Source organism: Bos mutus, chromosome 7 (genome assembly GCF_027580195.1).
Source record: "Bos mutus isolate GX-2022 chromosome 7, NWIPB_WYAK_1.1, whole genome shotgun sequence".
NCBI classification, from domain to species: Eukaryota; Metazoa; Chordata; class Mammalia; order Artiodactyla; family Bovidae; genus Bos; species Bos mutus.
Window position 1 is genome coordinate 9313824 of NC_091623.1, and position 18078 is coordinate 9331901.

Sequence of the window (18078 nt, forward strand, 5' to 3'; positions counted from 1 at the left end):
AATATTCATTGGAAGGACTGATGCTGAAGCTGAAACTCCAATACTTTGGCCACCTGATGCAAAGAACTGACTCATTAGAAAAGACTTTGATTCTGGGAAAGATTGAAGGTGGGAGGAGAAGGGGATGACAAAGGGTGAGATGGTTGGATGGCATCACCAACTTGAGGGACATGAGGTTGAGTAAACTCCGGGAATTGGTGATGGACAGGGAGGACTGGTGTGCTGCAGTCCATGGGGTCGCAAACAGTCAGACACAAATGAGCAACTGAACTGAACTGAAACAGCAGTGGATTAAGCAAAGTGAATTACTTAAGAGAGATCACAGACAAGTGTAAGAAACAGAGAAGGCACTTAAGTAGTAAGTACAGTGAACCTCCAAAGGAAAATCCTAATCATGTGGATTGAATGAAGGAGGTCTAAGAGAACAGATGTCCAGGTTGACCAAAGAATGAATGGGCCCATTTGGGAGGGGGAAATTCAGAGAAGCAAATATGCCAGAGCAGGAGCCAGCATATGTGGACTCTTCCAGACTGGCCTATTTGTTTGAGAAATTGAGGCAAAACCTAGGAGATCTACATCTTGGAAGGTGGGCTGAAAGGGGAAATTATGACCAAATCCTAAAGGGCCTTGAAAGGAATGTCAGAATTTTGTTTTTTTTTTTTTTTTCCTGAGAGCATTGCTTAACCTTTCTAAATGCCAATTCACTCAGCTATAAATTAAGATAATATTACCTAGCCTCATGAGGTTTTTATAAAGACTCAATAAGATATATGTTTATAATTTGCTTAGAAACAAGGTCTGGCACATTATAAATATTTTATAGTAGTAGCTATTATTAATTTTCTTAAGGCTGTTATTACTAGAATTCTTATTAAATAAGCCAATTTGTGTGCAGGGCAGAATAAGAGTCAGGAGGGTATCAGGGCTAGTAGGTCAGAGCTCCTCGAGAGCTTATTTGCTAGGGAACAACAGCGCAACTAGATAATCAACTTCAGGAAGAAAGAAGAAGTAAGCATGTTATCATAGCTCTGAACTTGTACAGCCTGGAGCAGTGGCTCTCACCTAAGAGCTGTCTGGCTTCCCAGAGGACATTTGAAGGTGCCTGAAGAACATACTGCTTGGTACAATTGAAGGGAGGATGTAATGGTTAGACTGGGGAGTGTCCTAATATCCTGCGGTGCACAAGACAGCCACCCACAACAAAGAATTGCAACAGTACTGAGTCTGGGAACTCTTCCCCTAGCGCATGCCTGCCAAAGTGGGAACAGAGGTCACAGCTGGCACAGTGGGCTGAAAATGAGTTTATGTCTGTGAAGCTCTCTCCTTATTACTTGCTTGTCTCTATCTTTTGCCTTTTCTGTCCTCTGTTAAACTGGAATACAAACTAAACATCATATGGTGACTTACACGTATAGTTTGCTCTATCTCAAAGCTTCTAAAACATATATCCCTTCACTAGCTAATCAGTTTCAGCAAACCTCTACAGTGGGTGGTAAATGTAGCTGACAATAGCAATCATGTGTTTCAGAAGTGTCAGTGGAGAAACACCGAGATGATGTGGGAGTGTCGAATTTGTGATTTTAGGTGGGGCAGTGTCAAACAGCTGCAAACAATATTGCCAGAATACCCAAATTAAACCCATTAAAAAATACCCATTTTTTAAAAGGATGTAAAGTTCATACAGTAGAATCTGGGTAAAAATAATGTAACAAACGATTTCTTACTTATCTAGACTAAGGGCTTATATAGTCAAACACGTTATTGGTTGTACTATAGCATTCTGTTACCAATCTGAATTTCCTTGGGGATTTCTATAGTTCTATTTGTTGTGATATTGTCTTAATTAATGTCAAGTAATACTAGTGGATAGAAGTGCCCATGTTTTATCATTCTAATTTCAGTATTGAATAAGAGCAAATGCTTCTGCAGTAATTCTCAAAAATAATTTTATGTGATAATTTGCTAAGTAGTCCAGAATATGTTTTAAATATAAACATTTGCGATTAGTAAATACACTCTAATAATGTGTGCAAGAATCAGATACATGTATATTAATATTTATGTGAGTGCAGTTTAATTTTAAATGAGGGACTTCCTTAAATGAGGGTTTCAGGAATCTGTTAGATTCAACCTTTACTTGTTACAATGCAGAGGTGACAAGACTCTCTCCCTGATGAAAAAGGGGTTAGTATTTAGCAAATTTCACAGTTCAAGTAAAAGTTAAGAAACACAAAATAAGCAGAGTTGTTAAGAGCTTAAAAACAATTGTTGTGTTTTTAACCTTATAATTCAAAAATAATAAAAACAGTAAAATATCAGGTTGGGAGGGCCTGAGATATCTATTGGGTTGGCCAAAAGTTCATTTGGATTTTTCTGTAACATCTTATGGAAAAATTTGAGTGAACTTCTTGGCCAACCCAATAAAAGGGAAAAGATCCAGGGTAGTATTTAAAAATACCAATATGGTCATGTCATTCCTCAACTTATCACTATTTCATGATTTCTCATTACTCTTGGTGAAAACAAAAACAAAAACAAAAAATTCCCTAACAGCCTCGGAGAAGGCAATGGCCCCCCACTCCAGTACTCTTGCCTGGAAAATCCCATGGATGGAGGAGCCTGGTAGGCTGCAGTCAATGGCGTCGCTAAGAGTCGGACACGACTGAACGACTTCACTTTCACTTTTCACTTTCACACATTGGAGAAGGAAATGGCAACCCACTCCAGTGTTCTTGCCTGGAGAATCCCAGGGACGGAGGAGCCTGGTGGGCTGCCGTCTATGGGGTCGCACAGAGTCGGACATGACTGAAGCGACTTAGCAGCAGCAGCAGCAATACAGCCTAGTGTCTGGTCTAATCATTTTCTACTTCTCCAGTCCTCGTCAGCCAAATGCCTGCTGCCACAGAGCCTTTGTATATGTTCTTCCCTTTGCCTGAAAGTCTCATTTCAGTTGTTCCCTTATGCTACTCTTTTGTTTAATCACTCAAAGTCGTATCTCTAAATACATATACAGAGGACCCCAATCTCTCTTTTATATTCCTACCAGAGTGGTCATTTTTCTGTATATTTATGTTCTGATTTCATATAGGAGTAGCCAAGAATTGCAGCAATTTCTATAATCAATTTATCACAGATTTACAAGGTTTACCAGTCATCTCTTGTGATTGCACATTTTTGGAAAAGATGAGCCCACAAGGTAAAAGATTAATAATTATGAATATGACTCATGTTTGTATAGAGCTTTATATCTTACTAAGCCTATTCTAGCATATTGAAAAGCAGAGACATTACTTTGCTAACAAAGGTCCATCTAGTCAGTTCAGTTCAGTTCAGTCGCTCAGTCGTGTCTGACTCTTTAAGACCCCATGAATCGCAGCACACCAGGCCTCCCTGTCCATCACCAACTCCCTGGGTTCACTCAGACTCACGTCCATCAAGTCAATGATGCCATCCAGCCATCTCATCCTCTGTTGTCCCCTTCTCCTCCTGCCCCCAATCCCTCCCAGCATCAGAGTCTTTTCCAATGAGTCAACTCTTCACATGAGGTGGCCAAAGTATTGGAGTTTCAGCTTTAGCATCATTCCTTCCAATGAACACCCAGGACTGATCTCCTTTAGGATGGACTGGTTGGATCTCCTTGCAGTCCAAGGGACTCTCAGGACTTTTCTCCAACACCACAGTTCAAAAACATCAATTCTTTGGTGCTCAGCTTTCTTTATAGTCTAACTCTCACATCCATACATGACCACTGGAAAAACCATAGCCTTGACTAGACGAACCTTTGTTGGCAAAGTAATGCCTCTGCTTTTTAATATGCTGTCTAGGTTGGTCATAACTTTCCTTCCAAGGAGTAAGTGTCTTTTAATTTCATGGCTAAATCACCATCTGCAATGATTTTGGAGCCCAGAAAAATAAAGTCAGTCACTGTTTCCACTGTTTCCCCACCTCTTTGCCATGAAGTGATGGGACCAGATGCTATGATCTTAGTTTTCTGAATGTTGAGCTTTAGGCCAACTTTTTCACTCTCCTCTTTCACTTTCATCAAGAGGCTCTTTAGTTCTTCTTCACTTTCTGCCATAAGGGTGGTGTCATCTGCATATCTGAGGTTATTGATATTTCTCCCAGCAATCTTGATTCCAGCTTGTGCTTCTTCCAGCCCAGTGTTTCTCATGATATACTCTGCATATAAGTTAAATAAGCAGGGTGACAATATACAGCTTTGACGTACTCCTTTTCCTATTTGGAACCAGTCTGTTGTTCCATGTCCAGTTCTAACTGTTGCTTCCTGACCTGCATACAGGTTTCTCAAGAGGCAGTTCAGGTGGTCTGGTATTCCCATCTCTTTCAGAATTTTCCACAGTTTATTGTGATCCACACAGTCAAAGGCTTTGGCATAGTCAATAAAGCAGAAATAGATGTTTTTCTGGAACTCTCTTGCTTTTTCAATGTTCCAGCAGATGTTGGCAATTTGATCTCTGGTTCCTCTGCCTTTTCTAAAACCAGCTTGAACATCTGAAAGTTCACAGTTCACGTATTGCTGAAGCCTGGCTTGGAGAATTTTAAGCATTACTTTACTAGCGTGTGAGAGGAGTGCAATTCTGCAGTAGTTTGAGCATTCTTTGGCATTGCCTTTCTTCGGGATTGGAATGAAAACTGACCTTGTCCCGTCCTGTGGCCACCACTGAGTTTTCCAAATTTGTTGGCATATGTAATCCTTAGTTCTTATTTTATAAAATATCCCTTGTCAATTGCTTTAAATAATTAGACTTAAAAAATAATGAGATCATAATCTTGATCAATTTCAAATAAGAAAGAGCCTGTAGCAGTCATAGAACTGAATCTCTTTTTTGAATATTTGATACACCTACAAACAGAAAATCAAATGATCTGACAAAAGTTAAGAAATGGTTAGTGAGCTCAGCATTCGTGTTTCTTATACCCTTGCTGCTCTACCCCTGCTTTACTTCTTTCTAATTAAGCATGGCTTCTCGCGGAAAGACCATGGATTTCAGAATCACAGGTTGAATTCCTTTTTCCCATGTTCTATCCAAATAATAATCATTAATAAACTAGGTACTCTTTTGTAGCCTGTGTTTTCTTATTTTTGAAATGAGGTTAAAAACAGATACTATACAGGTTTTTTGTGAAGCCTAAATATAGAAAAGTGTGTGAAGTGCCTAGCACAGTGCCTGGGTAATATCAGTTTATTGGTCAATATTTTGTTTCATTCCTCTCTTCTATTTTCTTAAATAGTCCTATTTCATCTAAGTAGGAACCTTTACCACTTATATCAACAAGATAGCTAATGGTAGAAATTGTACATTGTATATAGACGATATTGAACATGATGGAGAAAATATCCTTCTATGAGATGGCTTTCAACACTTTGCCAATCACTTCTGTCTGTGACTATACACTTGGGTTTTCTCCAGAACTAATGAGTACAAGTGTTAGTGGCTACCATGTATGGAATACTTTTCATGTGTCTGACATTCTGCTGAGTCCTTTTCATGCCGTCATCTATGTATTTATCATCCCAACCCTAGGAAGTTTCAACTGTCAGGACAGTTTTGCAAGAAACAGAATTTTATTGTCAAAACTGAATGTTTTCAAACCCTTGTGTAACTTGGCTTAGATTTCAATTATTAGGACCTTTGTGCCACATAACAGTTGAACAAAGGGCAAAGTGTATACAGTGGGCCTTGACTGAAAAGACTGACATACAATTTTGAAATGAATTCAACTTTACCTTTTGTGTGGCTTCACATACATCCAGACTTCTTGGGATAGTGTAGAACAGGCTGAATATCCTCACCCTAAAGACACCTCTCCTATATGGCCCATTCTCTGTTATATACTGGCCTGTGTTTGGTGTAGAAAATTGGACTGTGTCTGTTCTTGGAATATGTTATATTTTTTCTTGCCTCTGGCTTTGCCAGAAAGGTTTCCTTCTCTCTCTAGCTGCCTTTCTGCATCTTCTCCATTTGCCTAAATCTGATAGATTCTTCAGAATAACTCAATTGTCTTCCTTCATGAAGGCCTGCCTGGGTTAAACTGCATTAATTACATTCTCAGGGTTCTAATTTGCTGAAGATATTTTAAAATATTTATTGTACAATTAACATATGTATAAATTTGAAAAGTAAACTAGAATAAGCAAAAAGAATAAAAACAATCCCCTGAAGTTTTATTAGTCAGAAGAAAGCTTTGGTCTTAATTTCCATATAAGAATATATGTAACAGTAAAGAAATATAAGTACACACATACACACTAGAGATGGAAATGGAAACCCACTCCAATATTCTTACCCGGGAAATCCATGGACAGAGGAGCCTGTCAGGCAGTAGTCCATAGGGTTGCAAAAGGGTTGGACACAATGTAGTTAATAAACAACAAATACACACATACATATGTGTACGTATGTGAGTGTTTAAAAATTATTTATCTATTATAGTATACCTTGCTCTTTTGCTGAATATTGTACTATAAAACAAAATATTTAAAAATGACTATCTTTCCATCTGTATTGTACTTTATGCTGCAAGTAATGAATAAGTAGCAAGACATGACTAGTTTCCTACTTACTGGTGTTTTATGATCTTGAGCAAATTACTTATTCTGCTATTTTGTTTTGTTTTGTAATTATTTGACTTCACAAAAATCAGAAGGCACTAACGGACAGCCAGTCTATCCCCATGGTGCCCTGCGTGAAAATAAGTCAGCTTAGATATAATGGACTAAAATCCCACTACTTAAGACTCCAAGCAGTGAGAAAGAGAGCCATGAAGCTGACTATTTTTTTACAAAAAATGTTTAACCTAAAGGGATGTTTTGAGGATTAGTTGAAATAAGGCAAATAAGATATGTAACATAGTACCTGGCACATAATAAGCATTAAAAAATATTAATCACTAATATTATTCCCATTACCAATATGTATTCATTCAACATATGTTAACTATGTGTCCAGAAGTATGCTAGATCCAACTTATAAAATCTTAAAATCTATTTAAGATATTGTCACTATATAACAGTATTTCCACAATTGGCAGTGGGATATGATGGATAAGCATGTGGAAAATTAGAACAGCCAAGACTTTAGTCTTAACAATGAGACAGTGATTCCAAAAAAATCTCAGAGAACAAAATTTCCTATATCTCAGTGACGATTTCATAATGAGCTATCTTGCAACCTGAGAAATTTTTTTTTAAGTCTTCCAGATTCTATAGTAAAAAAGCAAAAACCAAAATAGCTCTGTCATGTTTAGCCACTGCCAATTAATGCCTGGAATTGGATTAACCACCAGAAAACCAGTTCAAGTAACGTAAGACTCAAGCTGTCAGGCAGGGTTAGTATCCTTGGAGAGACCACATACATATCTTGTCAGGGAAAAACAGCCTACAATATCATCTTTTTTCAAGGCACGAGTAAATTCCTGCCTCATCCGTACAAAACCTTCAGACCTCCAAGAGGCCAGAGGGTACAGATTAAAATTCATGCTTAGCAGAAACAGCTTCCGTGCTACTCGCCACACTCTTGTACACAGTATTCAAAAGAGAATCCCAAGGACTTAGCTATTGTCTCAGCTCTGCATTTGAACTCTGTCCATGTACAGGCATAGAGCAGCTAGTGTTTTATGAAGGGCGGGGGCGGTTACATTTCAAGTGCTCGGCATTATCAGAAACCCCTATGTTTGGATTCTTATTAAGAGGGCCACAAAATGTGTCTGCTCTATTCTTTGTTACCTTGAGCCTTTGTTGTCAGGTTGGGAACACTGTTGAATTCTGTTAAACAATGGTGGTGGGAGGGGGAGTGGGACAGGTTTTGAACAAACAACCTTGTGTATGTTTATGTGAATGTGCATGTGTGTGTGTTTCCCAAAGGCCAGAAAACCAAAGGAGACTATTAGAAGAAAATCTTAAAGCAAATCTGTGGGTTACTAGACCCATTGGGGTCTTTACTGATTGTGTTCCACGAGGTTATTTGACTAGAAACACCTGTTGTTTTCTCTGCAGAGCCATTGGGCAGGGAAGGGGTGCAGCCACAGCATACAGATGAAAACACGTGGCTGGTGCATGAACCCTGGTAGGTCGTAGTAAAGCAAGAGTGTAAATACTGGAGTATGCCTTCTTTGTCAGTTCCATGCTACTTTTGGAGAATTTCTGGCATGCACTTCCTCGCATTTGGCACTGTAGTCTATTTTAATAATGTTTATGCTCTTGTTCTGTTCCTCATCCCAACAAGCTGTTAAAGAGAAGCCACATTTAAACGAGCCTCCTTGCATCTTTTGCTGCTACTTGAAGAGGGTAGCAGCCTGTTCCCAGAATAGTGTGGAAAAGATCTTCTCCAAATAAACTACTTTAATGCTAAGCAAAATGCCACATACATAAAATAGGTAATGCCGAATTATGTAAAATGCTTTTTTCAAGGAAGAGGGAAAAGGACTTAGCACCAAAAAAAAAAAAAAAAACAACTGTCAGCATGGGGAATTCCAAAAATAGCCATCAAGGTAGTTTGAACTGCTTAATATTGCAATTACTATTTACTTCTTCAAATTAGTCTCCATTATCTTATGAAAGAATCTTTAGGGTAATTTATTTGACTCTCCAGGGGGCTTGTGACCATCATGAATAGATGTTTAAAGAGCCTTAGAAGACTCTTCTAAAATCTAATTTAGTCTTTGCATCACACACTTTTACTTATTGCTTATCCCCTTCCAAACACCCTCACAATTCAAATTTCTCAAGGAAACCTTTTTCTCCATTAGTGTTAATACATTGGCATGCAGTGGGGAAATTAGCCTTGAGTTATATGTATCGAGAGAAACAACAAAGCCAATGTGCTTTGTTCTTAGCAAGCTCACTTAATCTCTCAGATATGTAAAGATGAATCAGAAAAACAATATGAACCAGCTCATCTTCTTAATTGGAATCATAAAATGAATGTTAGAGTTAAAAAAAATAAAAAGTACTTTAGAGAGAGTATTCATTCTAGACCCTTCTTTTGCTATTTGAGAAGAAAGAGGTTCAGAATGCTACAACAACTGATGTAAGATCCCCAAGAAGGTATCTGACAGCATACAAATGATCCAAACAAGAGATGAGTGCTTGATATTTCCAATTTCATTTTCCCATCTTACCATTCTGGCACTTACTATGTGATCATCAGAATCAACTGAGAAAACTCATAAAAATACAGATACCCAGAATTCTCCCTTCAAAGACCTGTGTTAATAGCAATGGTATTGGGCATGAGAATCTGCATTTTGACAAGTCCCCTGAGAAATTCTTAGGATACAAAAATATGGAAAACTTTGTACTCTACAATTCTGTCTTCAGAGATCAAAAACCATTTCTTATCACTTAAGGCTGTATAAAAGTTTCTAAGATGTATCCTTATGAGTTTATTTTTAAATTGTCTGTATTTATATGTGAGACTTTGGGGAAGCCTTGCATTGAGACCTGTGCAGTGTCCATTTATAAGTCAATTTTCCTGGAATCTGCTTTTATATTTATGGTATTTATATGTCTGTCTTCTGTAATATTGCCATTTCTTAGAGTCCATCTAGAGCTTTGACCATTCAATCAACATTCTATTTAGTAAGATATTGAATCCAGAGATGCACAGAAACAGTCCCTTCTGAGATATGCTGCAGGAGCTAATGTCAGGCAGAAGCAGTGAAAATACTTGGCAACTGTCTGAACTATGCTTGCCTTTGTGTGAATTTCCTCGAGATGAGGTAAACTGTATTCTGGCGAGAGATTAACATTTATTTATCTTTATTATTTTTTTAATCACTTCCCACTGGTTCATATGTGTCGACTGTTGACAGTGGTACTAGCTGTGAACTTTACCGAGAAATGGCACCTGTTATAGGGTCAGTTTGTGAAAAGGCTGTGACAGACACTGCCTTTCGTCTTTACAATTTTGGCAGTGCCAAGTGTATTCAGGTACTATGTTCAGTGCCCAGAAAGTTCTCCGCTAAATCAAATGAGTTGAGGGTACCTGTAATCATTTAAATAGAAAGTTTAACTTTCAGGTAATTTTGAGGGAACAATAATGACAAATGAACAAGAGTTGCAAATGACTCTTTTAAAAAGACAGACTTGGCTTCTAAGCTCACGTAGCTTATTTTAGCAATTTCAGAGGCTGTGTACTCAAGTCTCCTGTGAATTGGGCTTTTATACCACCCCATTTGACAATTAAAATGGAAAAACGTGGAAAAAGCCATTGTTTGTTTTTTCTATAGTGTCATCAGTGTGCACTGCACTGAACAATAGTCAGGGCAAGGCAAATAAAGACTCTGCCCTGTGGAGCTTACAATCGAGCAGCATAATACAATGCAGAACAATACAATTCAGAACAAGCATGTAGTGATTAACAGCCTTTCTAAGTGGCATTCTTTGCAGAATAGGAGGGTGTTGGGTTTTTTTTTCCCTAAATCAGTGGGTGGAGGGACAGACAGACATATGTTAATTGAGAAAGCAATTTAATCTATAGGGACTTTGACAGAAGACACAAGTCAGCCTTGGGTGAATAGATTAAGAAGGAATGAAGATTAAGAGGATGGTATGATCAGTAATTAAAGATTTCAGGGCAGCCTATCTCTGCACTGAATAAAGAACTGGGGAGCTCCTGGAAATAGCAAGTGTAGCCACATTATAAAGAAGAAAATAGGAACCAAGGTATTTAATAAAGAGTCCCTTTCTAGTATTTCAGAAAAGGAGATTGGTTTGAAAGCATTCTCAGAGAACAGACAGGGACAACAAGGTGGGCTGTGGGCTTCAAAATGTGAAAGTTTACTTGAGTCTCATAGGGATTCCGGCCTGCAATTGATAAATGAATTTGTAGTTGATTATAGAAGAAGAAAATGGCACTGTTTAGCTAGAATTCTATGTCGAGAGATCATGAATCCAGAGCAATGACTGTGTGAATTTGGACATATCTTGGACCATAAAGCCAGAGTTTGGTTTTGTGTGTTGTATATGTATGTAAGGTGTGAGAAACTACTAGAAGCGAGAAATTATTTTCACTCCAGTAATAATGTCTAATTTTATTGAGAGTGCCCCACTATTCTCAACACTACTTATACTACCTCCTTTACTCTCGCAGCTGTTATTTTTGCTCACATAACTGTTACACACTTCATTTCACAGAAGAGTAAATTGAGTCACAGCACTCTGGCTTCAGAGTCAGTGCTCGAACCACTGTGTGGTAAATTGCTGTCAAAAATTCCAGGTTCCCATTTTCAAGAATAACTTTCCTGGACAGAACCCTCTTGTATTTTCATGGAAGTTAGGGAACACTCATTTCTTTTGCTCTTGTGTGATCCCGTATGTCATTTCCATATATCAGTCTCCCCATTCTGCTCAAAGCCTCTAATCCATTCTAAGAAATGGTAAATTTGGATGAATAAGGTGATATTGTTTGTGTCAACTACAATAAATTTAACATCTACAAATCCAGATAAAATAATAACAGATAGAAATGAACACCATGAATCCACTCAACCCCCATAAAAGAATACCGTAAAACTGGGAAATAAAACATATAATAGATTAAAGCTTGAGCCAATGAAAAATATTAGCAAATGGCTTTTGCTATATTAGCTTCATTGTAGAAAGCCCCAGAGTAGCCTATGACAGCCTAGGTTCAACAGTATCACATCCAAATAGATTAGAGCTACATATAGAACTTAAATAGCTTTCCTACTGTTTATCTCAGATGTAGCAACACCAAAGATGCTTCATGGTATACAGAGGTTCTTTATCTCTCTTTCTATTTTGTGTATTTATCTTTGCCTCACCCAAGCTATTTCTTTATCCCAAGAGCCTTCATACAATTCTGAAATATAATTTTAGGTAATATTTTATTTTAAAATACAGTAGGTCCTAGACCATTATTTAATTCAGATTGGTCAGGAAAACCAACCTCTGCTGTGAAAATTATTAAGACAATCCTAACGAAGTTGAAGGAGAAGGCAATGGCACCCCACTCCAGTACTCTTGCCTGGAAAATCCCATGGACGGAGGAGCCTGGTAGGCTTCAGTCTATGGGGTTGCTAAGAGTCAGACACGACTGAGCGACTTCACTGTCACTTTTCACTTTCATGCATTGGAGAAGGAAATGGCAACCCACTCCAGTGTTCTTGCCTGGAGAATCCCAGGGACGGGGGAGCCTGGTGGCCTGCCATTTATGGGGCCACGAAGAGTCGGACACGACTGAAGCGACTTAGCAGCAGCAACAAAGTTGAGGTCACTAGTTTAAGAACTTGAGAGCAAAATTCCAAGCCTATTTAAGTAGCCTGAAAGTGAAAGTCACTCAGTGTGTCTGACTCTTTGTGACCCCATGGACTATACAGTCCCTGGAATTCTTCAGGTCAGAATACTGAAATGGGTAGCTGTTCCCTTCTCCAGGGGATCTTCCCAACCCAGGGTTCAAACCCAGGTCTCCTGCATTACAGGTGGATTCTTTGCCAACTGAGCCTCCAGGAAAGCCCAAGAAGCCTATCTCACGTTAAATGTAAACTTCCACAACATCTGTGCTCCTTGAGAGCAGATAAAAATTTTTTTTTCATCTTCTTAGCCCCTAACAAGTGTTTAACCAAATTAAAAAATGAAGGAAACACACGAAATTGTATTAAATGCCATATTTACACAAGCATTCCTAAAACTCTTCAAATGACTTTAAGCAGATATACATTAAACTTTTAATTCTAATAATGCAGACTGTAGATATTATGGGGAAGGGAAGCTAAGAACTCATTTCATAAGCATTACTATCAGGCTTTTTTTTTTTTTTCTTGATTTAACTCTTTTTATTTCTCCATCCTCTTTACATATTCCTCTTCCTAGGTTAAAAAGTTTATCAGACCTTAACCTAAAATGAATATCAAACAACAAAGTCACTATGTTCAATTTCAAACAACTGTGGCATCTCTGTATCTCTCTTTAAAGCTAAAATTCTCAAAAGAAGGTACTACATTTTTTGCAATATATTCCTTCAGTCTTTGAAATAGAGGTCTGCCCTCCACCTTTACTGAAGCATGCCTTTCAAATATAATTAATGATTCATCTTTAACCTTATTTCACTAAGTTGAGGTATAATTTTTATTCACTGGGAAAGCAGAGTCCTAAATATTTTTGACAATGTGTACACTGAATAAACCATACACCTTTGTAGATATATTATGTTTGCCTCATTCCAGATCATTCCCTCATGCCACCTTGCAGGTGTGATGAAAAAAATCAGAATGGTTATTGCCTCTGGCAGAATGTAAAATGCATTCTGATTTCTTTCATCGTAGATTATTTTTTCCTTCTGTAGAACTTAAGGTAAATGAAATCGAACAGTGTGTAGTCTTTTGTATCTGGCTTCTTTGATTCTGCATAACATTTTGGAGTTTCATCAACATTGTCATCTATAACAGAAGTTCATTGTATTTCACTAGTAGTATAACTAGTGTGTGTTTAGTCACTCAGTCATGTCCAACTCTTTGTGACCCCATGGACTGTAGCCCACCAGGCTCCTCTGTCCAGGGAGTTCTCCAGGCAAGAATACTAGATGTGGGTTGTCATGCCATCCTCTAGGGGATCTTCCCAACCCAGGGATCAAACCCAGATCTTCCACATTGCAGGTGGATTCTTTACCATCTGAGCCACCAGAGAAGCCCTGTATAACTAGTAGGTGCTTCCTATTAAATAATCATACTGCACTGCATTAATTAATTATTTTGTTTTGTATATTTGGATTGTTTCCAGTTCAGGGCCATTATGAGTAAAACTATTATGAGCATACCTGTACATGTCTCTTTGTGAACATGTTTTCATTTCTCTTTTGTAAATGCGCAGGAAGAGGATTGCTGAATCATAAGGTAGATATATATTTCACTTTATGAGAAACCTTCAAACAGTTTTCCAAAGTGGACACACCATTTTTTAGTCCTACCAGAAATGAATAAAAGTTCTAATAACCGCATATATTAACAATATTTGGTGTTTTCAGTGTTTTTAATTATAACTATTTTAGCATGTATGAACAATATCTGCATGTGATACTAATTTGCATTTTCCTAATGACTAAAGATCTTGAGCACTTCTTGATTTTATTATTCATTTGTGAACTATCTGTTCAAGAATTCTGCCCATTTTGAGTAGTTTATTATTATGTATATTACTATTATTTATGTATTTGTAGGAAACCCATGCCTCATTCCATACACAGAAATCAATTCAAATGAAGTATGGCATGGAACATTAAAAATTATAAAAATTACATACTATTCTTAGGAAAACATCTCAACAGCATGGGCAGAAATTTCTTAGAGGGAACAGAGAAAGCACTATCCATAAAATAAAATACTGGTGTATCAGATTTCATCAAAATAAAATCCTTCTGCACATCAGTTCAATTCAGTTCAGTCACTCAGTCATGTCTGATTCTTTGCGACCCCATGAACTACAGCACACCAGGCCTCCCTGTCCATCGTCAAGTCACCATTAAGAAAAAGAATAGGCAAGTTACAGACTGAGAGAAAATATTCAAAATGAATATATCTGACAAGTACTTGAATGAGCAATCTATAAATAACTGATGATCTTTTAATTATTAAATATATAGACTTTTCATTTCTTCCTTCTGTGCCTTCCTTTTTCACATCATTTGCCCCTGTTTGACCAATCACTTCTTAAAAAGTGATTTGTCCTAGTTGTTGTTCTTTTTCTTTGGTCATTTTTTATTCTAATTCATTTATTTTAATCATTTTCACTGCCTTTCTTTGAATTATTTTCTGATGTGTTATCCAGGATCATCTCCCTAGTTATTTATTCTTTTCAGTCTAACTTTTCCCTTGAGTGGTCTAAATCTTGCCACTCACAGTATGATCTGTCAACCAGCAGCATGAGCCTCTATGAGCTCTTCAGTCTTGAAGAAGCCCCACACTGCATCACAGATCTGCATTTTAACATCCTCAGGTGGATTCCTATAAATACACATTCAGTTCAGTTCAGTCACTCAGTCATGTCCAACTCTGCGACCCTATGAATCATAGCATGCCAGGCCTCCCTGTCCATCACCAACTCCCGGAGTTCACACAAACTCATGTCCATCGAGTTGGTGATGCCATCCAGCCATCTCATCCTCTGTCGTCCCTTTCTCCTCCTGCTCCCAATCCCTCCCAGCATCAGAGTCTTTTCTAATGAGTCAACTCTTTGCATGAGGTGGCCAAACTATTGGAGTTTCAGCTTCAGCATACACATTAAAGCTTGAGAAAAAGTAGTATTGTAACTTATATCCCTGATTTCAACTGTCTCCTCTGCTGATAATCCTTACATATTTAGTACATGCCATTCTAATGTGGTCCAGATTTATATCTTAGCAAGTCGAGTGCCTCCAGATGGTTGATATCTAAGTAGGTATGTAAAATACAATATGTTCAAAACCAAATTCATTATCTTTCTCTTTTTAAATTTTCATATTTCAGTTCATGATGAGATGAGGGCAAATAATTTTTGTCTAACAATATTAGTGACTTTTCTAAAATAAGGAGATATTGCATAAAAATAAAATGGCATTACATTTCTCAGCTTTTAATTCTATAAGGCAAGGAGGTCATAGACTGAATTATTACAGGAGTAGTATAAAAGAAAAAAATGAAAAATAAATCCTCATAGACTGTATCCCATCAGGCTCCTCTGTCCATGGAATTCTCCAGGTGAGAAAACTGGAATGGGTTGCTATTTCTTTCTCCAGGAGATCTTCCTGACCCAGGAATCAAATCCAGATCTCCTGCATTAAAAGCAGATTCTTTACTGTCTGAGCCGCCAGAGAAGCCAAAATAAATAAAATGCTGAAATATTGTAAATTAAAAAATAGTGATAACATATATTAACTCCCTAAAAGAAAGATTATCATTTATGATCTTCTATTCTAAATAATCCTAGAGTGCCGAACTCAAACAATTTTTTCCACCTACAACCAGTTTAGCAATGTTACATACTGGAGAGGAAATGCTATGAATTTTGTATCTGTTATATGATGTCAGAATATCATCACATTTTTATTCCATCAAAAAATAGTTATCAGCAAACACTGAAAGTTATGTTTTATTCAGCTTTTCCCAGCTATTCAGCTATTTTGTGGTGACAAAAGCAAGCCGTTCAACTTGGATGAGAGGGAGAAATGCAAAAGATTTGATTTATATTATATAAAGACTAAAAATTATTATTGAATTTTTAGTACTGAATTACACATATCCCATAGGTACCGAGTACAATGATGGTTACATTTTTAGTGAAAATATTTTATTTCATCCCAGATGTCAGAACGTCTTCAAAGTCATGTCACAGAAAGGACATTTCCTTACTATTTCTCTAAGGTAAAGATTTAAATTCATGCATCCCATTTTGAGAAAGATTTTTCAGGTGAAGATGAATGCCACTCATAACTCCTTTTCTCCAAAAAAAAGGAGGAGGCAAATGAATTGTCACACTTTCGCTTGATTCTTGGCTAAGTCCATAGAATAACATATCAATAAGCATGACTGAAATATGCTGTTTCCACTGTGTTTATGATAATAATGCCATTAGAAAACATTTATGGAGAGTTTCCATGTGCCTGACTTTATTATCATTATCCCATCAAGTTCATACAACAGCCCTATGAGGCTCAGAGAGTTATAGTGACTTTCTTAAGTTCTCATAGTTAGAAAAATCCTACAGGTTTTCAGGCTAATTTCAAAGTCAATGTTATTAACCACTCTAATGCAAAGGTATCAAAGTTTGTCATCATCTTTTTTTCACCCTCAAGGAGAAAAAAAAATATCTGGAGAAATAATAAAAAAAATAACAGAAATCTATTCTCTCTGCACCTCTGGAGGGTAAATTTTCTGCTCTGTGGAGTCAGAAGGAGAGAATCAGTCAGAGAAATAATAAAAATGATGACAACTGTGTCAGTTCTATAGAGAAGAGGAAAATGAATTACTTCATGGCATCAGGGTGCATTTGGAAAGTAGGACTTCAAGGAATCCTGGAAAGAAATTTTATTTCTGAGTGGTGTGTGATCCTCTCCCCATGCCCCAGTATTAGGCCAAAAAGAATCCACTCATTCCAAACAGGGGTAGATATCCACACAACTCTTTTTCTTTCTCTCTCTCAAACTTCAGCATTAGTATGGACCCCAAATTTACCACTTGTACAACTAGACACATGAGCATTTCCAGCTGAGAAAACGAATTTTTCACACATTGCTGGAATCCTCATCCTGAGCAGACACAGCATCCTCTCCGCACATGGGCTTTCTGAGTGAAATCAGTGCTGCTGTCAGGATCCACGCTTTCAATCTATATTCATCCACACAGCATCGTATCTTCTTGGGGAGGGCATTGTCATACAGTTGAAGCTAAGGTTCTGGCAGGCTTTTATCTTGCTAGTCTATCATTACAATCCCAACTGAACCAGAAGGCCTTGGGGGGTTTTCTGTTGCTCTCAGTCAATCAGTATGGCAGATACCAACTTTTCATAAAGAACTGCTCCAAAGGAGGCAGTCACTGCATGGGGTTTCCGCTTTCAGCATCTCTTCCTCCTCCTACATAAGAAATCTGGAATAATTAATGGGGAAAAAATTAGAAGTGTTAGGTTTTGCAGTATTTGACCAGGTGACAAGTTTCAATTATTGTTTGTAAATTTCTAGTCTTCTCTGGAGCTGCTACCTAATAAACTGCTACTAAAATTAAAGTTCAGGAAGAGCTTTCTGAGCTGTATACTGTTAACTGCATCTCCTTCAGGAGACAGTATTTAGATTCTATGGGGCAAAATGATCCTAGTAATGTGAGATGCAAATAGAACTGGTTAGTTGTATGTATATATATCGCAGTATATACATTTTCCCTGTTATTATTTTTAAAATTTTTTGAACATTGTTTTAGATGTATGTTTCCTGCCTTCTTAAAATATGTTGAATATAATTTAACTTTATTCTAGAGAGCTCAGAACATCACTGTGACTATCCATTAATGGTTATGGAATAATGATGCTGTATTGGATTCTATGCAATTTCATTAAGTCATGTCTTGTTATAA

General features: G+C 37.4%; 1 non-coding gene across 1 annotated transcript; it reads right to left on the minus strand.

Moving 5' to 3' along the window:
• Positions 1-6641: 6641 nt before the first annotated feature.
• On the minus strand, positions 6642-6787 carry LOC138988704 (small nucleolar RNA SNORA79). Its single transcript, XR_011464970.1, has one exon. It is a non-coding gene; the product is annotated as a small nucleolar RNA SNORA79 (small nucleolar RNA).
• Positions 6788-18078: the final 11291 nt, after the last annotated feature.